The sequence below is a fragment of the Scyliorhinus torazame genome, chromosome 6 (assembly GCF_047496885.1).
Source record: "Scyliorhinus torazame isolate Kashiwa2021f chromosome 6, sScyTor2.1, whole genome shotgun sequence".
NCBI classification, from domain to species: domain Eukaryota; kingdom Metazoa; phylum Chordata; class Chondrichthyes; order Carcharhiniformes; family Scyliorhinidae; genus Scyliorhinus; species Scyliorhinus torazame.
The window spans coordinates 23,005,967-23,027,259 of NC_092712.1; the positions used below are offsets into that span (position 1 = coordinate 23,005,967).

At 51.5% G+C, this 21,293-nt stretch overlaps 1 pseudogene; it reads left to right on the forward strand.

Moving 5' to 3' along the window:
- Window positions 1–21,293, forward strand: part of LOC140425676 (myosin-13-like) — a 249,275-nt pseudogene that overhangs the window by 202,262 nt on the left and 25,720 nt on the right.

A 21,293-nucleotide genomic window follows, 5' to 3' on the forward strand; every position in this document is an offset into this window, starting at 1 on the left:
AACGCTATGGCGGAGACGCGGACAACGGAGAACTCCATTGACCTCGGGGAAGGGGGGGGTGGGGGGGCGGAAACGGCCAGAGAATCCCGCCCTGTTACTCTGAGACTTCAGGGACCGAGGTGGAAAGAATCTTGGAGGATGTGGGTGGCCTTGGCCCCTCTGATAATGTGTTGGATTTTTGCAGCAGGTATTTTCATGGGGGCCACTGTCACCGTTCAACCTCATTGACCAATCCTGCGCCACCATTCAGAGCATTACTGCCCAACATCTTGTCAAGCAATAACAATACCAGCAGCATTACCCAGTGATGATACAGACCTCATGCTGTGTTTATCACCCGTTGGTATCTTACACCTGGTGCTTGTGTCCTGTATTGATGGGAGGTGGTCTGAGAGACACTGCATCGAGATGCGGCTAACCAAGTGTATGAATGTGCAAAATGTCATCTTCCAGTAAAATCCCTGTACACCTTGTTTCAGATAACACAACAAAGCTGTAATCTCTCCGATGACCTTGCTATAAACCACCGACCCTCTGAACGAGCATCCCTAGGCCCAGTCCTCCTAACCTTTGGACACTAAGGGGCAATTGAGCATGGTCAATCCACTTAGCCTGCACATCTTTGGACTGGGGGAGGAAGCCAGTGTGAGCTTGAAAATCTCAGCAGGTCTGGCAGCATCTGCAGGGAGAGAAAAGAGCTAACGTTTCGAGTCCAGTTTGACAAAGGGTCATCTGGACTCGAAACGTTTGCTCTTTTCTCCCCCTACAGATGCTGCCAGACCTGCTGGGATTTTCCAGCATTTTCTCTTTTGGTCTCGGATTCCGGCATCCGCAGTAATTTGCTTTTATCCAGAGGGATCTGGATGTCTTTGTTCATGAATCACAGAAAGTCGGTGTGCAGGGACAGCATGTAATTAAAAAGGCAAATGGAATATTAGTGTTTATTGCAAAAGGGCTGGAGTATAAAAGTGGAGATGTGTTGTTGTAATTGTATAGGGTGTTGGTGAGACCACATCTGGAGCATGGTGTCCAGTTTTGGTCTCCTTATTTGAAGAAGGATGTGGTGGCATTGGAGGCAGTTCAGAGTTCACCAGAATGATTCTGGGGATGAAAGGGTTGGCGTCTGAGGAGAGATTAAACAGTTGGGCTTATACTCACTGGAGTTTAGAAGAAAGAGGGGGGATCTCATTGACGTACATAAAATATTACAAGAGATTGATAAAGTAAATGTAGACAAAATGTTCCCCCTTGTGGGGCAATCTAGAACAACAGGTCACAGATATACGTTGAGAGGCGGTAGATTTAAAACTGAGATGAGGAGGAACTACTTCTCGCAGAGGGTGGTGAATTTGTGGAACTCGCTGCCCCATAGAGCGGTGGAATCAGAATCATTAAATATCTTCAAGGAGATAGATATATTGCTGATACAAAAAGGGGTAAAGGGATATGGGGAGCAGGTAGGGAGGTGGATTTGAGACCGGGAAGAGATCAGCCATGATCTGATTGAATGACGGAGTAGGCTCGAAGGGCTGAATTACCCACTGCTGCTCCTAATCGCCATGTTCCTAGTTTCCTAAGAAGCCCACGTGGACATTGGGAGAATGTGTGGGGTTTGCACTGTCACCCAAGGCCGGAATCGAACCCGGTCCCTGGTGTTGTGAGGCAGAAGTGCTAACCACTGTGCTGCTGACTAACCAGCATTTCCGAAACTAACAAATTTATGGGTTGTCCATTCTGAGTTTCAGATAGATCGACAGAGACTGGGAAGGTCAGGCCGTTTAAGACAGTGAGGCGGTGGGGCGGAGAGTGCGGGAGGTCTGGGCTGGAGGGGCTCTGGGTGTTGGTTTGATTCGCTGTACTCTCAATTACTGAAGTTTCCAAACTGGAGTCACCCAATAATGACATTTGTTATTCATGGGGCTGGTTTAGCACAGGGCTAAAGAGCTGGGTTTTAAGGCAGGCCAGCAGCACGGTTCAATTCCCGTACCAGCCTCCCCGAACAGGCGCCGGAATGTGGCGACTAGGGACTTTTTGCAGTAACTTCATTTGAAGCCGCCTTGTCACAATAAGCGATTTTCATTTAAGTTTACGGGATGTGGCCGTCGCTGGCTACTAGGTCAGTATTTATTGCCCGTCCCTAGTTGCCCTTCAGAAGGTGGTGAGCTGCCCTCGTGAATCGCTGCAGTCCCTGTGGTGTAGGTACATCCACTGTGCTGTTAATAATAATAATAATCGCTTATTGTCACAAGTAGGCTTCAATGAAGTTACTATGAAAAGCCCCTAGTATCCCTGTACTATTGTAAGTTAATTTCCCTCAGTTTCCTTTTGAAATCACTCGTCACCTCTGCTTCCATTGTCGCCTTGGCAGAGTTGCAGGTCATTACCACTCACCACCTTAAAAAAATTCTTCAACGTATTCCACTCCCCCCCCCCCCCCCCCCCCTTTCCAATGTGGTGAGGGAACCAACATCAGGGAAAAACATACTTGACCTCATCCTCCCCAATCTGCCTGCTGCAGATGCCTCTGTCCTTGGCAGTATCGGTGGAAGTGACCACCACATAGTCCTTGTGGAAACAAAGTCCCGTCTTCATATTGAAGATACCCTCCATCGTGTTGTGTCCACCATGTTGTGTGGCACTACCACCTGTTCGGGGAGGCCGGTACGGGAATGGAACCCGCGCTGCTGGCCTTGTTGTGCATTACAAGCCAGCTGTTTAGCCCACTGTGCTAAACCAGCTGTTAGGGAGGGAGTTCCAGGATTTTAGCCCAGTGACAGGGAAGGAATGGCGATATAAGTCAGGATGGTGAGTGGCTTGGAGGGGAACCTCCAGGTGGTAGCATACCCGGTTATATACTGCCCGTGTTCTGGGTGGTAGAGGTTGAGGGTTTGGAAGGTGCTGTCGAAGGAGCTCTGGTGAGTTCCTGCTGTGCATCTTGACACTGGGAGGTCCAGCTGCTGTTTCAGAACTGTTACAATGCCAGAATGTTTAGCCGTGTGAATCTAATAAGGATTTCAAATTACCATGGTAACCAAAAGTTATATTTTTGTCGGTTTTTAATTTAACACTTCATAAATATTAGAAAATAATTCAAGCAATGCAAATAATCATCGAAACTTTACAGAATCCCAGGCGGGAACTGTTCGATATTTGACAGAACCCAGGAGTAAATGGAGTTTGAATACAGATTAGCCATAATGGATGGTGGAACAGGTTCGAAGGACTGAATGGCTTCTTCCTGTTGAAATGAAACAATAATCGCTTATTGTCACAAGTAGGCTTCAATGAAGTGACTGTGAAAAGCCCCTAGTCGCCACATTCCGGCACCTGTTCGGGGAGGCTGTTACAGGAATTGAACCGTGCTGCTGGCCTGCCTTGGTCTGCTTTAAAAGCCAGCGATTTAGCCCAGTGTGCTAAACCAGCCCCGACTGGTGCGAGGTTTGATGGGAGAGGGGAATTTTCAATGACAGGGCGTTGGTGACGGAGCTCAATTTCCTTCCAAAAATGTAAATAAATGAATTACATTGACGGTCTTGAAAGAATTGCAGCCGTTCAGAGCCTCTTGTTTCTTCCTCGTGTCAATCATCCTCTGTGACCGCTCTCGGTCACAATATTCACCAGGACCTTCCCATCCACGCCTGAAACTGGTAACCTTCTCTCTTGTTGCAAATTAGAGTGAGCTGAAGACTGCAGAGAACAAGAACGGCCGTCTTCAGCAGGATCTGACTCAGCTGCAGAGTGAGAATGAGAAAAAACTGAAGGAGAAGGACGAAGAGATGATTACGCTGAGGTAAGAGCACTGAGCCGGCTAACCTCTGAATGGGGGGGGTGGTGGCTGAGGTTAACCCTGTGTGGCGGGGGGGGGGGGCGTGCTAATATGCGGCGGCGCCTCTCGAGTGCCAATCCCGACCCCGGCTAATCCAACATCGTTTTCCATTGAATCGATCATGTTCCACGCCACTTTCGGTGGGTTGGTCCACGATTCATGCCCTGGCGTCAACACTCAGTCTCAGGAACGGAGAATCCGGCCCCTTATTTAAGAAAGGATATTAATGTGTTCGAAGCAGTTCAGGGCAGGGTCTTGACTGACACCTGGGATGGTGTAGTTATTTTATGAGGAAAGATTGGACAGGCAGGGCCTGTATCCATTGGAGTTTAGAAGAACGAGGGATGATCTAATTGGAATCTGTATCACCCTGAGGGGCCTTGACAGGGTGGGTGAGGAGAGGATGTTTCCCCGTGTGGGAGACACTAGAACTAGACACTAGAAGGGCAGCACGGTAGCATTGTGGATAGCACAATTGCTTCACAGCTCCAGGGTCCCAGGATCGATTCCGGCTTGGGTCACTGTCTGTGCGGAGTCTGCACATCCTCCCCGTGTGTGCGTGAGTTTCCTCCGGGTGCTCCGGTTTCCTCCCACAGTCCAAAGATGTGCGGGTTAGGTGGATTGGCCATGATAAATTGCCCTTAGTGTCCAAAATTGCCCTCAGTGTTGGGTGGGGTTACTGGGTTATGGGGATAGGGTGGAGTGTTGACCTTGGGTTAGGGTGCTCTTTCCAAGAGCCGGTGCAGACTTGATGGGCCGAATGGCCTCCTTCTGCACTGTAAATTCTATGATAACTAACAGGCACAATTTCAAAATAAGTGGCCTCCCATTCAAGGCAGGGATGTAAAGACACTTTTTTCACAGGGAGACATGAATCTGTTCCCAGAGAAGGGTGGAGACTGAGTTAATGTTTGTTAAGGCCGAGGTAGATAGATTCTTCACCAACTAGGGAGTGGCACAGGGGGCACCGTGGTTAGCACTGCTGCCTCACCGCTCCACGGACTCGATTCCCCGCTGGGTCACTGTCTGTGCGGAGTTTGCACATTCTCCCCGCGTCTGCCTGGGTTTCCTCCGAGTGCTCCGGTTTCCACCCACAGTTTAGGTGGATTGGCCATGATAAATTACCCCCAAGTGTCCAAAGATGTGCAGGTTAGGTGGAGTTACCGGGATAGGGCGGGGGAGTGAGACTAGATATGGTGCTCTTTCAGAGGGTCGGTGCAGACTCGATGGGCCGAGTGGGCTGCTTCTGCACTGCAGGGATTCGATGATGGCAAAATGATCAGGTGGGAATGTGAGGTTGAGGCCACGATCAAATCAGCTATGATCTTATTGAATGGTGGAGCAGGCTTGAGTGGCCCAATGGCCCAGCCTTCTCCTACTTTATACATTTGTACATCAGGAAACCCGTGAGACTGGGTGTGAGCCTGGTTTACACAGCACCCAATTCCACTCTCCACTGGGAGAATCCAGCAGGATGTGAATCCAGCGTCTACCTAATCCCACACTGTGTGCCCCTCCACCCATGTTAAATTCAGTGCTGCCCTTACAGACGCAGTCAGCAGCGCACAATTGACATCCTGCAAACCGACCTGGAGACGGAAATAAAGAGTAAAAACGAAGCTCTCCGAATCCAGAAGAAAATGGAGAATGACCTGAACGAGATGGAGCAGCAAACGAGTGAAGCGATTCGGCGTTACGGCGAGGCTCAGAGAGCCGTTCGCAACTTACTCTCCAAAACAAAAGTGAGTCTCCTTCCTTTACCGGAAGCACAAGTGGGGGCAGCACGGTAGCATAGTGGTTAGCACTGTGGCTTCACAGCTCCAGGGTCCCAGGTTCGATTCCGGCTTGGGTCACTGTCTGTGCGGAGTCTGCACGTTCTCCCCGTGTCTGCGTGGGTTTCCTCCGGGTGCTCCGGTTTCCTCCCACAGTCCAAAGACGTGCGGGTTAGGTGGATTGGCCATGATAAATTGCCCTTAGTGTCCAAAAAGGTTAGGAGAGTTATTGGGTTACGGGGCTAGGGTGGAAGGGAGGGCTTAATGTGGGTTGGTGCAGACTCGATGGGCCGAATGGCCACCTTTTGCACTGTATGTTCTATGTTAAAGCTATTCGCCAAACTCCTCACACTTACTGCGTGTCCCTCACACTCACTCTGTGTCCCTCACACTCACTCTGTGTTCCTCACACTCACTCCGTGACCCTCACTGTTCCTTCCACCTTCCCTGAGCTTACTGAAATATCTAAACCCCGGCACCTGAAACAACCATTCCTGTCCCTGCTCTATCCATGTCTCCGAAATGGCCACAACATCGAAGTCCCAGGTACCAACCCATGCCGCAAGTTCACCCACCTTATTCCGGATGCTCCTGGCATTGAAGAAGACACACTTTAAACCACCTTCCTGCCTGCCGGTACACTCCTGCAACTTTGAGACCTTACTCATGACCTCACTACTCTCAACCTCCTGTACACCCTGTATACGGAGTGTCCCTCACACTCACTCTGTCCCTCACACTCACTCTGTCCCTCACACTCACTCTGTCCCTCACACTCACTCCGTGTCCCTCACACTCACTCCGTGTCCCTCACACTCACTCCGTGTCCCTCACACTCACTCCGTGTCCCTCACACTCACTCTGTGTCCCTCACACTCACTCTGTGTCCCTCACACTCACTCTGTCCCTCACACTCTCTCTGTCCCTCACACTCAGTGTCCCGCACAGTGTCCCTCACACTCACTCCGTGTCGCTCACACTCACTCCCTCACACTCACTCCGTGTCCCTCACACTCACTCCATCACTCACTCCATGTCCCTCACACTCACTCCGTGTCCCTCACACTCACTCCGTGTCCCTCACACTCACTCCGTGTCCCTCACACTCACTGCGTGTCCCTCACACTCACTGCGTGTCCCTCTCACTCAGTCCGTGTCCCTCTCACTCAGTCCGTGTCCCTCTCTCAGTCCGTGTCCCTCTCTCAGTCCGTGTCCCTCTCTCAGTCCGTGTCCCTCTCTCAGTCCGTGTCCCTCTCTCAGTCCGTGTCCCTCTCTCAGTCCGTGTCCCTCTCTCAGTCCGTGTCCCTCTCTCAGTCCGTGTCCCTCTCTCAGTCCGTGTCCCTCTCACTCAGTCTGTGTCCCTCTCACTCAGTCTGTGTCCCTCTCACTCAGTCTGTGTCCCTCTCTCAGTCCGTGTCCCTCTCTCAGTCCGTGTCCCTCTCACTCAGTCAGTGTCCCTCTCACTCAGTCTGTGTCCCTCTCACTCTCTGCGTGTCCCTCACACTCTCTGCGTGTCCCTCACACTCTCTGCGTGTCCCTCACACTCAGTCCGTGTCCCTCACACTCAGTCCGTGTCCCTCACACTCAGTCCGTGTCCCTCACACTCAGTCCGTGTCCCTCACACTCAGTCCGTGTCCCTCACACTCAGTCCGTGTCCCTCACACTCAGTCCGTGTCCCTCACACTCAGTCCGTGTCCCTCACACTCTCTGCGTGTCCCTCACACTCGCTGCGTGTCCCTCACACTCGCTGCGTGTCCCTCACACACACTCCGTGTCCCTCACACTCACTCCCTCACACTCAGTGTGTCCCTCACACTCACTCCCTCACAATCACTCCGTGTCCCTCACACTCACTCCGTGTCCCTCTCTCAGTCCGTGTCCCTCTCTCAGTCCGTGTCCCTCTCTCAGTCCGTGTCCCTCTCTCAGTCCGTGTCCCTCTCTCAGTCCGTGTCCCTCTCTCAGTCCGTGTCCCTCTCTCAGTCCGTGTCCCTCACTCACTCCGTGTCCCTCACACTCACTCCGTGTCCCTCACACTCACTCCGTGTCCCTCACACTCACTCCGTGTCCCTCACACTCACTCCGTGTCCCCTCACTCACTCCGTGTCCCTCACTGCCCCCTCCCTCACTCCATGCTTCCCTCACTACACCCTCGCTCACTCCGTGCCTCCCTCACTCTCCCCCACACTCACCCTGTGTCCCTCACACTCACTCCGTGTCCCTCACACTCACTCTGTCCCTCACACTCACTCTGTCCCTCACACTCACTCTGTCCCTCACACTCACTCCGTGTCCCTCACACTCACTCCGTGTCCCTCACACTCACTCCGTGTCCCTCACACTCACTCGGTCCCTCACACTCACTCGGTCCCTCACACTCACTCGGTCCCTCACACTCACTCCGTGTCCCTCACACTCACTCTGTCCCTCACACTCACTCCGTGTCCCTCACTCACTCCGTGTCCCTCACACTCACTCTGTCCCTCACACTCACTCTGTCCCTCACACTCACTCTGTCCCTCACACTCACTCTGTCCCGCACAGTGTCCCTCACACTCACTCCGTGTCCCTCACACTCACTCCCTCACTCACTCCATGTCCCTCACACTCACTCCCTCACTCACTCCATGTCCCTCACACTCACTCCCTCACTCACTCCATGTCCCTCACACTCACTCCGTGTCCCTCACACTCACTCTGTCCCTCACACTCCCTCGGTCCCTCACACTCACTCTGTCCCGCACAGTGTCCCTCACACTCACTCCGTGTCCCTCACACTCACTCCGTGTCGCTCACACTCACTCCCTCACACACTCCATGTCCCTCACACTCACTCCGTGTCCCTCACACTCACTGCGTGTCCCTCACACTCACTGCGTGTCCCTCACACTCACTCTGTCCCTCACACTCACTCTGTCCCTCACACTCACTCTGTCCCTCACACTCACTCTGTCCCTCACACTCACTCTGTCCCGCACAGTGTCCCTCATGCTCACTCCGTGTCGCTCACACTCACTCCCTCACACTCACTCCGTGTCCCTCACACTCACTCCATGTCCATCACACTCACTCCGTGTCCCTCACACTCACTCCGTGTCCCTCACACTCACTCCGTGTCCCTCTCACTCAGTCCGTGTCCCTCTCACTCAGTCCGTGTCCCTCTCACTCAGTCCGTGTCCCTCTCACTCAGTCCGTGTCCCTCTCACTCAGTCCGTGTCCCTCTCTCAGTCCGTGTCCCTCTCTCAGTCCGTGTCCCTCTCTCAGTACGTGTCCCTCTCTCAGTCCGTGTCCCTCTCTCAGTCCGTGTCCCTCTCTCAGTCCGTGTCCCTCTCTCAGTCCGTGTCCCTCTCTCAGTCCGTGTCCCTCTCTCAGTCCGTGTCCCTCTCTCAGTCCGTGTCCCTCTCTCAGTCCGTGTCCCTCTCTCAGTCCGTGTCCCTCTCTCAGTCCGTGTCCCTCTCTCAGTCCGTGTCCCTCTCTCAGTCCGTGTCCCTCTCTCAGTCCGTGTCCCTCTCTCAGTCCGTGTCCCTCTCTCAGTCCGTGTCCCTCTCTCAGTCCGTGTCCCTCTCTCAGTCCGTGTCCCTCTCTCAGTCCGTGTCCCTCTCTCTCAGTCCGCGTCCCTCTCTCTCAGTCCGCGTCCCTCTCTCAGTCCGCGTCCCTCTCTCAGTCCGCGTCCCTCTCTCAGTCCGCGTCCCTCTCTCAGTCCGCGTCCCTCTCTCAGTCCGCGTCCCTCTCTCAGTCCGCGTCCCTCTCTCAGTCCGCGTCCCTCTCTCAGTCCGCGTCCCTCTCTCAGTCCGCGTCCCTCTCTCAGTCCGCGTCCCTCTCTCAGTCCGCGTCCCTCTCTCAGTCCGCGTCCCTCTCTCAGTCCGCGTCCCTCTCTCAGTCCGCGTCCCTCTCTCCGTCCGCGTCCCTCTCTCCGTCCGCGTCCCTCTCTCCGTCCGCGTCCCTCTCTCCGTCCGCGTCCCTCTCTCCGTCCGCGTCCCTCTCTCCGTCCGCGTCCCTCTCTCCGTCCGCGTCCCTCTCTCCGTCCGTGTCCCTCTCTCCGTCCGTGTCCCTCTCTCCGTCCGTGTCCCTCTCTCCGTCCGTGTCCCTCTCTCCGTCCGTGTCCCTCTCTCCGTCCGTGTCCCTCTCTCAGTCCGTGTCACTCTGTGTCCCTCACACTCTCTGCGTGTCCCTCACACTCTCTGCGTGTCCCTCACACTCTCTGCGTGTCCCTCACACTCTCTGCGTGTCCCTCTCACTCTCTCCGTGTCCCTCACACTCTCTGCGTGTCCCTCACACTCTCTGCGTGTCCCTCACACTCTCTGCGTGTCCCTCACACTCTCTGCGTGTCCCTCACACTCAGTCCGTGTCCCTCACACTCAGTCCGTGTCCCTCACTCAGTCCGTGTCCCTCACACTCAGTCCGTGTCCCTCACACTCAGTCCGTGTCCCTCACACTCAGTCCGTGTCCCTCTCACTCTCTGCGTGTCCCTCACACTCAGTCCGTGTCCCTCACACTCTCTGCGTGTCCCTCACACTCTCTGCGTGTCCCTCACACTCTCTGCGTGTCCCTCACACTCTCTGCGTGTCCCTCACACTCTCTGCGTGTCCCTCACACTCTCTGCGTGTCCCTCTCACTCTCTTCATGTCCCTCACACTCAGTCCGTGTCCCTCACACTCTCTGCGTGTCCCTCACACACACTCCGTGTCCCTCACTCACTCCGTGTCCCTCACACTCACTCCGTGTCCCTCACACTCACTCCCTCACAATCACTCCGTGTCACTCACACTCACATTGTGTCCCTCTCACTCAGTCCGTGTCCCTCACACTCACTCCGTGTCCCTCACACTCACTCCCTCACAATCACTCCGTGTCCCTCACACCCACTCCCACACACTCAGTCCACGTCCCTCACACTCAGTCCACGTCCCTCACCCTCGCTCTGTGTCCATCACACTCACTGTGTCCCTCACATTCACTCCCTCACACTCACTCCATGTCTCTCACACTCACTCTGTGTCCATCACAATCACTCCGCGTCCCTCACACTCACTCCGCGTCCCTCACACTCACTCCGATTCCCTCACACTCACTCCGATTCCCTCACACTCACTCCGCGTCCCTCACACTCACTCCGCGTCCCTCACACTCACTCCGCGTCCCTCACACTCACTCCGCATCCCTCACACTCACTCCGCGTCCCTCACACTCACTCCGCGTCTCTCACACTCACTCCGTGTCTCCTCACACTCACTCAGTGTCCCTCACACTCACTCAGTGTCCCTCACACTCACTCTGTGTCCCTCACACTCACTCCGTGTCCCCTCACTCTCACTCCGTGTCCCCTCACTCTCACTCCGTGTCCCCTCACTCTCACTCCGTGTCCCCTCACTCTCACTCCGTGTCCCTCACTCTCACTCCGTGTCCCTCACACTCCCCCCGTGTCCCTCACACTCACTCCGTGTCCCCTCACACTCACTCCGTGTCCCCTCACTCTCATTCAGTGTCCCTCACACTCGCTCCGTCAGTCCAGCGTCTCTCAGTCTTTGCTCTCTGTTCCATTTCTTCTCCTCTGGCGACTTTTGACACACCTGAGGTTAGGTGGAGTGTCGTTGGAGGGAGCTGATGAGTCCTGACGGGCTGAATGTCCTCTTTCTGCACTGTCCAGTATACCAATCATGTGTGGGACTGATCGGTCAGTTCTTTCAGATAGCAGTATCATTTTACGATTTATAATTCATAACATTTTATTCAGCTCGCTGGAAATAATGATGACCGGTATCTCTGAACCTACACAATGAAACTGCAACAAGACAATATAATTAGAATACTTCACTTTACCAGGGCAGCACGGTGGTGCAGAGGTTAGCACTGCTGCCTCACGGCGCTGAGGACCCGGGTTCGATCCCGGCCCTGGGTCACTGCCCGTGTGGAGTGCGCCTTCCCGTGTCTGAATGGGTCTCAACCCCACGGCCCAAAAAGATGTACAGGGTGGGTGGATGGGCCAGGCTAAATTGCTCCCTAATTGGAAAAAAGAAGAATTGGGCACTCCAAATCTATTTAAAAAAGGAATACTTCTCTCTGGAACCTGCGCTGGGGAATGTGTGGGATTGGGAAGTGTGATTGGCTCGTGTGAATTGACCATATTAACCGTGCCCGATGTTAACCACTCTTTGCCAGGACCTGCAGGCTCAGCTGGAGTCCACTGCCCAGCAGAACGAGGAGCTGAAGGAGGAATTGAACCTGGCCAGTCGACGTGGAGCCATTCTGAGCTCGGAGCTCGAGACCCTCCGCAGCTCACTGGAGACCACCGAACGGAATTGTAAAACGGCGGAAAAGGAGCTGCAGGAGAGCAGGGACAAGACGGAATTGATTCTCTCTCAGGTATCCCAGTGGCTCCGGGTTAGAACATGGAACACAGAACATACAGTGCAGAAGGAGGCCGTTCAGCCCATCGAGTCTGCACCGACCCACTTAAACCCTCACCGTGAACAACCCATTGTGTCTTTCCCAGAGCATCAGACTCTTTAGATCTCTCGGTGCTAATTATTTACTCGGGCAATCCCGAACCTTCTCCTGCTTCAAACAATTCTCCACCCTTCCCAGGGAAGTGCCTCATCCGTCCTCTGGAAGAGCCCAATTAAGGAATATCGTTTGGAATTTCCACTCCGCGTACAGAGAACCCCCCCCCCCCCGCTGTAAGGCAGATGATTGGAATTCCGGGGAACGCCATTTCTCTGGGATTTCCGCCGACATTGAGACGGAATGTCATCAGAATCCCGTGGATATCCCTGGGATTATCCGGAATGGAATCCGGGTTCGGGGCTGACGGTTCACAGCCAAATTGTGATCAAATCAGCCTTTGGTGTTTGAGTTTGTGTGTGGGGGTATTCTTTAAAAGATTGGTTTACTTTCTCCACCCCTTGTATGCTCAGGGTCGGCCATTTGGGCTGTCACCGGACTAGAGAGGGTGCAGAGGAAATCCACCAGGATGTTGCCCCTGGGGCGTTTCAGCTATGAAGAGAGGCTGGTTAACCTGGGGTAGTTCTCCTTCCAGCAGAGAAGGCTGAGGGGAACCTGATTGAGATGCACAAAATTCTGAGGGATCAGGTAGATAAGAAAAAACTATTCCCCTTAGTAGAGGAGCCCAGGGGGCATAGATTTAGGCTAAGCGGCAGGAGATTTAGGGGGGATTTGAGGAAAACCCTTTTCACGCAGAGGGGTGGGAATCTGGAACTCGCTGCCTGAAAGGTAGAGGGTGGGAACCCTCACAACATTTAAGAACTATTTAGGGGCGGCTCGGCGGCGCAGTGGTTAGCACTGCTGCCTCACGGCACCGAGAACCCGGGTTCGATCCCGGCCCCGGGTCACTGTCTGTGCGGAGTTTGCACATTCTCCCCGTGTCTGCGTGGGTCTCAGCCCCACAAGCCAAAGATGTGCAGGGTAGGTTGGATTGGCCACGCTAATGTGCCCCGTAATTGGAAAAGTTTAAAAAAAGAAACATTTAGATGTTTAGAAACGTCATAGCACACAAGGCCAAGTGCTGGAAAATGGGATTAGAATAGATAGGTGCTTGATGGTCATCGCAGACACAAAGGGCCTCTTTAGTGCTGTAAAAGTCTATGCTTCAGTGAGCAGCACTCTTGTCTCTGAATCAGAAGGTTGTGGGTTCAAGTCCTGCTCCAGGTGTTAGGTGCACAAATCAAGGCTGACAAGCGGGTGAAGTACTGAGGGAGTGCTGCACTGCCTTTCAGAGACAATAAACCCAGACCCCATCTGATCTCACAGGTGCGTAAAAGATCCCAGGACATCATTCACAGAAGATCAGGGCTGATCTCCCTGCTATCCCAACCCTTACCAAACATCATCAGAACAGATTATGTATGTAATTGCTGTTGCGGAATCTCGCTGTGCGTCAGCAAGGTCTCCCATTTCCCTACATTACGACAGCGACTGCATTTCACCAGATTGGCTGGGAAGCACTTGGGGATTTTCTGAGGTTGCAAGAGTTGTCGTATCAATTCAAACTGTCTCCTTTCCACACCCAGAACATAAACCTTCTAAACCAGAAGAAAAAGTATGAATATGACGTTGAACAACTGAATCAACAAGTTGAGAAATTGGTGCAGGAATTCCGGGCAGAAGCAGAAAACTTCAGGAAAGCGAAGAATGAGGTAAACGCTCCTTCATTTTCCCGTTCCACAACTTAATCCCCAGCCTGAACCTGACGTTGATTAAAATTGGGTTAGGAAGTGGCAAGTACAATTCGTGCCTCACAAGTGACAAACAATGACCATCTCACCATGATATTCAATGGCATTAAGGTGCTGAACTTTAAAAATATTCATACATTGAAACATAGAAGATAGGAGCTGGGGGAGGCCAATCAGCCCTTCCTGCCCGCTCCGCCATTCATCACGATCATGGCTGATCATCCAACTCAATAACCTTATCCCGCCTTCCCCCCATATCCTTTGACCCCCTTCACCCTAAGTGCTATATCTAACTGCTTCTTGAAAACATGCAATGTTTTGGACTCGACTACTTCCTGTGGTAACGAATTCCAGAGGCTCACCACTCTCTGGGTGAAGAAAGTTCTCCTCATCTCTGTCCTAAATGGTCTACCCCGTACCCTCAGACTGTGACCCCTGTGTGGTAATACCAGGTATTGCAGTACCTGAGAGGTGAATGACCATTGGCTAGACCGAGGTGTCTACCATTGGATAATGTACATAGCCCCGCCCTGAGAGGCGGGGTATAAGAACCAATGCCGTCCTAGCAGCCTTCACTTTCTGTATCATCGCTGCTGGGTACAGTTCTAGCTGATTAAAGCCGATTAGATATGACTCTTCTTTGTCTCGAGAGTATTGATTGTGCATCACCCTGGTTCTGGACACCCCCACCATCGGGAACATCTTTCCTGCATCTACCCTGTCCAGTCCTGTTAAAATTTTATAGGTTTCTATGAGAACCCCCCCCCCCAATATTCTTCTAAACTCCAGCGAATACAATCCTAACCGATTCCATCTCTCCTCGTATGTCGGCCCCGCCATCCCAGGAATCGGTCTGGTAAACCTTCGCTGCACTCCCTCTCTAGCTAGAACATCCTTCCTCCGATAAGGAGACCAAAACTGCACATAATGTTCCAGGTGTGGCCTCACCAAGGCCCTGTATAACTGCAGCAACACATCCATGCTCCTGTACTCGAGTCCTCTCACAATGAAGGCCAACGTACCATTTGCTTTCTCCACCGCCTGTTGCACCTGCGTGCTTACCCTCAGCGACCGGTGCATGAGGACACACAGGCCTTGTTGCACATTCCCCTATCTTAATTTATGGCCATTCAGATAATAGAATCATAGAATTTACAGTGCAGAAGGAGACCATTCGGCCTATCGAGTCTGCACCGGCCCTTGGAAAGAGCCCCCTTCCCGAGCCCACACCTCCACCCTATCCCCGTAACCCAGTAACCTCAGTTAACATTTTTGGAAACTAAGGGCAATTTAGCATGGCCAATCCACCTAACCTGCACGTCTTTGTGGGAGGAAACCGGAGCACCCGGAGGAAACCCATGCAGACACACGGAGAACGTGCAGACTCCGCACAGACAGTGACCCAGCGGGGTATCGAACCTGGGACCCTGGAGCTGTGAAGCAACTGTGCTAACCACTGTGCTCGTCTAAATGATTGGAGCGTGGGCAGCGCAGGCAGGGCCAGCATTTATTGTCCATCCCTAATTGCCCTTGAACCACTTGTTCGGCCATTTCAAAGGACACTTAGAACTCAGCCACATTGCAGTCATCAGAACTGCAATGATTCCCCTTCCTGGAGGACATTAGTGGACTAGATAGGGTTTTATTGGAAAGAACATAGAACATACAATGCAGAAGGAGGCCATTCGGCCCATTGAGTCTGCACCGACCCACTTAAGCCCTCACTTCCACCCTATCCCCATAACCCAATAACCCCTCCTAACTTTTTTGGTCACTAAGGGCAATTTAGCCTGGCCAATCCACCTAACCTGCACGTCTTTGGACTGTGGGAGGAAACCGGAGCACCCGGAGGAAACCCATGCGCACACGGGGAGAACATGCAGACTCCGCACAGACAGTGACCCAGCAGGGAATCGAACCTGGGACCCTGGCGCTGTGGATCCCCAGTGCTAGCCACTTGTGCTACCGTGCTGCAACAATGATTTCATGGCCATTATCAAGACTTCTAATTGCAGATTTTTGATTGAATTCAAATTTCACCATCCTGCCCGCGTCTCTAACCCAGTGAAAATATCACTAAGTCATTGCCTCCCTCACCATCAACATCCTGGAGGTTACCATTGACTGGAAACTGAACTGGAGAAGCCATATAAATACTGTGGCTACCAGAGCAGGTCAAAAGCTGAGAATTCTTCCTCACTCCCCCAAAGGCTGTCCACCATGGACAACATGTAAAAAAAACTCGACGTCATCCGGGACAAAGTTGATTGGCATCCCATCCACCGCATTCATCCATCCACCAGTGACGCACAGTGGCAGCCGTGTGTACCATCTACAAGATGCACTGCAGCAACTCACCAAGGTTCCTTAGGCAGCACCTTCCTAACCTGTGTCCTCCCCCACATAAAAGGACAAGAGCAGCAGATACATGGGAAGATGACCACCTGGAGGTTTCCCTCAAGCAGTTCATCATCCTGACTTGGAAATACTTCGCCGTCCTTCACTGTCACTGGGTCAACATCTGAAACTCCCTCACTGACAGCATGGTGGGTGTACCTATAATAGATGGACTGTAGTGGTTCAAGTTGCCGGCTCATCACCACCTCTTGGGCAATTAGGGATGGCCAACAAATGTTGATCTTGCCAATGACATTACATCTGATGAACAAACAAAATATAAATTAAAAGAAGATTTTAGTTGTATAACCCACTGTTCAGGGCATTGTTCTTGCTGAACTTTGCGAAATCTTGTGGCCCGGGTTGGGCAAACAAATCTCCCCATCTCTCTGTCTTGTCTTGATAGTTTGATACATGCGGAAACGTGTCAAGTAATGCTGCCGAGTGGAATATTTGAGTAGTAATAATTGCTCCATGTACACCACAGGGTGTCTCAGTTCCCCACCCCCACCCTAACTCTGTGAGTAAGGTGGCCAGTTCGGAAGGTGCTGAATGCACGTCTTTCTCATTGCTCAGGTCACAGCACTGGCCGAGAAGCTGAAGAAAGAACAGGAAGTCAACATGAATCTGGAACATGCCAAAAAGAACCTGGAACTGACGGCCAAAGACTTGCAGGAACGCCTGGACGAGGCTGAGATTGGAGCAGTGAAGAGCAGCAAGAAGCAGCTACACAAGATGCAGACACAGGTGAGACGTCAGAACTGAATAACTAGCAGTGTGCAAGCAAGACCGAAAACACGAATCTCAAAAACCTGTGATGTGGAGATGCCGGCGTTGGACTGGGGTGAGCACAGTACGAAGTCTTACAACACCAGGTTAAAGTCCAACAGGTTTGTTTCAAACACTAGCTTTCGGAGCGCTGCTCCTTCACCGAGTAAGCAGGTACAGCAAGTAATCAGGAAGGCAATTGGAATGTTGGTCTTTATGGCAAGGAGGATGTAGAGAAATCTTGCTCCATCTGTACAGGGAATTGGTGAGGCCACATCGAGAGTACTATGCACAGTTTTAGTCTCCTTGCGGAAGCACGGATAAACTTGTATTGGAAGCAGTTCAGAGAAGTCCCACTAGGCTCTCATGAGGAAAGGTTGAACAGGTTGGGCCGATACACATTGGAGGTTAGAAGAATGAGAGGTGATCTTATTGAAACATATAAGATTCTGAGGTGGCTTGACTGGGCGGATGCTGAGAGGATGTTTCCCCTTGTGCGGGGGGGGGGGGGGGGGGGGGGGGGGGGGGGGGGCAAGAACTGTTATGGATTTATTACAGGTTGAGAGAGGATGAACTCAAAGGGTTAGTTTATTTGCATACACAAGGGGGAGGCAGTGGCATAGAGGTATTGTCATTGAACTAATAATCCAGATTCCGTGACCTGGGTTTGAATCCCACCACAGCATGGCGAAATTTAAATTCAGGAAATTTCAAATTTCCGTTGTCAATTGTTGTAAAAACCCTTCTGGTTCAGGACGGCAAGGTGGCCCAGTGGTTAGCACTGCTGCCTATGGCGTTGAGGACCCGAGTTTGATCCTGGCCCCAGGTCACTGTCCGTGTGGAGTTTGCACCTTCTCCCAGTGTCTGCGAGGGTTTCACCCCCAAAACCCACAGATGTGCAGGTTAGGTGTATTGGCCATGCGAAATTGCCTCTTAATTGGGGAGAAAAAAAATTGGGTAGTATAAATTTATTTTTTAAAACCATTTGGTTCATTAATATCCTTCAGGGAAGGAAATCTGCCATCTTTTCCTGGTCTGGCCTACGTGTGATTCAAGACCCACAACAATGTGGTTGACTCTTAAATGCCCTAGCAAGCTATTCAGTTCAGGGGCAGTTAGGGATGGGGAATAAATGCTGGCCTAGGGCAGCATGGTAGCATTGTGGATAGCACAATTGCTTCACAGCTCCAGGGTCCCAGGTTCAATTCCGGCTTGGGTCACTGTCTGTGCGGAGTCTGCACATCCTCCCCGTGTGTGCGTGGGTTTCCTCCGGGTGCTCCGGTTTCCTCCCACAGTCCAAAGATGTGCAGGTTAGGTGGATTGGCCATGATAAATTGCCCTTAGTGTCCAAAATTGCCCCTAGTGTTGGCTGGGGTTACTGGGTTATGGGGAAAGGGTGGAGGTGTTGACCTTGGGTAGGGTGCTCTTTCCAAGAGCCGGTGCAGACTCGATGGGCCGAATGGCCTCCTTCTGCACTGTAAATTCTATGATTAGTGTCTCTTCAGATAACAAGGTACCAGTTTCTGCGATTCTGGCAGTTCGAGGGTCACAAATGTAGCTTCAGTCATTTTAAAAGGTTCTTGTCCAGTTTTTAAAATTTGACAAAGAAGCCATGTGGATACCTATATATAGCGTGAGGTCTTAGTGCCCGAACATATTCAAGATGATGATGAGGAATTTGTCCTCTCAGAGTGTGGTTAGTGTTTGGAATTGTCTTCCATAGAGAGACTGGGTCATTGAATATATTCAAGACCGAGTTATAATCAGGTGATTAAGAAGGCAAATGGAATTTTGTCCTTCATTGCTAGAGGGATGGAGTTTAAGACTAGGGAGGTTCTGCTGCAATTGTATAAGGTGTTAGTGAGGCCACACCTGGAGTATTGTGTTCAGTTTTGGTCTCCTTACTTGAGAAAGGACGTACTGGCACTGGAGGGTGTGCAGAGGAGATTCACTAGGTTAATCCCAGAGCTGAAGGGGTTGGATTACGAGGAGAGGTTGAGTAGACTGGGACTGTACTCGTTGGAATTTAGAAGGATGAGGGGGGGATCTTATAGAAACATATAAGATTATGAAGGGAATAGATAGGATAGATGCGGGCAGGTTGTTTCCACTGGCGGGTGAAAGCAGAACTAGGGGGCATAGCCTCAAAATAAGGGGAAGTAGATTTAGGACTGAGTTTAGGAGGAACTTCTTCACCCAAAGGGTTGTGAATCTATGGAATTCCTTGCCCAGTGAAGCAGTAGAGGCTCCTTCATTAAATGTTTTTAAGATAAAGATAGATAGTTTTTTGAAGAATAAAGGGATTAAGGGTTATGGTGTTCGGGCCGGAAAGTGGAGCTGAGTCCACAAAAGATCAGCCATGATCTCATTAAATGGCGGAGCAGGCTCGAGGGGCCAGATGGCCTACTCCTGCTCCTAGTTCTTATGTTCTTATATTTCTGATCAACAAGGAAGTCGAGGGTTATTGGCGACAGGCAGCAAAGTGGAGTTAGGGCTATGATCACATCCTCATTTGGTCTTATTGAATGGTGGAGCAGGTTCGAGGGGCTGAATAGCCTAATACTGCTCCTTTTTATGTTTGTGTGTTCTCATTGCGTAGCGCATATGGAAAACAGGTTGTCACGATACAGTATCCAGAGAAAACTGTACTTATTAACCACAGGTTTTGCAAGCAATAGCGCACTCACTGGTCCAGTGAGTTTCCGAAACAGTTGATCCTCTACTTGGGTGGCATATTGACAATGTTGGCACTATCAATGCCACACACAATCTTGGCACAACCAAATGCCCCAAGCACAGCCTGGCACTCATTGTATTAACTGCAAACATGTAAACTCTCCACTCCCCCTGGATAGCTGAAACCCCTCCGGCAACTTCCACAGATTCACACTTGGAAAACCTCAAAACTTCACGAGTGTAAAACGTGGGACTTCTATTTGTTATCAAATTGCCGGTTCAAATCAGTGACCTCCCTTTAAATAAGTTGTGGGAATTATTTTTCAAACTGCAGATTCGAGGGTTGGAGGAGGACATTTCCATTGAGAGGAAGAAAAATGCGGAGTTACAGAGAGGATTAAGGAAGCAGGAGCGCTGTGTTAAAGAACTCAACTTTCAGGTAACCGACTGTATCTTCATCGTGGTGCAATTCTGCTCAGTGAGGACATAGAAACACAGAAAATAGAGGCAGGAGGAGGCCATTCGGCCCTTCGAGCCTGCTCCGCCATTCATTATGATCATGGCTGGTCATCATGATCAATATCCGGATCCCACCTTCCCCTCCCCCCCCCCCATATCCCTTGATCCCTTTAGCCCCAAGAGCTATATCTAATTCCTTCTTCAAAATACACAACAATTTGACCTCGACTACTTTCTGTGGTAGTGAATTCCACAGATTCACCATTCTCTGGGTGAAGACATTTCTCCTCACCCCAGTCCTAAAAGGTTTACCCCTTATCCTCAAACTATGACCCCTAGTTCTGGACTCCCCCACCATCGGGAACATTCTTTCTGAATCTACCCTGTCAAATTTTGTAAGTTTCTGTGAGATCCCCTCTCACGCTTCTAAACTCCAATGAATATAATCCTAACCGACTTAGTGTCTCCTCATATGACAGTCCCGCCATCCCAGGAATCAGTCTGGTAAACCTTCACTGCACTCCCTCCACAAGAAGAACATCCTTCCGCAGATAAGGACACCAGAACTGCCCACAATACTCCAGGTGTGGCCTCACCAATGCCCTATACAATCTATACAATGCTCTATACAAAGTAAAACATCTCTATTCCTACTCAAATCTTCTTGCAATGAAGGCCAACATACCATTTGCCTTCTTTACTGCCTGCTGTACCTGCACGCTTACTTTCAGCGACAGATGCATGAGGGTACCAAGGTCTCGCTAAGGTCTCACAGGACACATCACAACCTGCTGTGAAGAAAATACGATCTGCCCAGTGGTGTGGCTAATTCCACACCACCCACCCCCAACAACCTGCCCTCCCCTCCTCCTTCTGTGCAGACCCTGCCCTCTGCCCGTCCCTCCCCACTCTGCAGGCCCCAGCTGTATCTGTACCGAGGTTCTTTCTGTTGCGTTAGCAATGGATTTATACTATTGGAGAAATGGTATTCAAATGTGACTCCACGCAACTGTGAGATGGAAAGGATTTTTAAAAATCCATTCACTTGCTGGATGTGATCATTGGTGAGGCTAGCATTTACTGCCCATTCCTAATTGTCCATAAGGAGGTGCTGGCGAGCTGCCTTTTCACACACAACTGAGTGGATGTTTGTATGTCCCAGGTCTATATAGTCCAGTTGTCTTGGGCTCCCTTGCCCTGGAACAA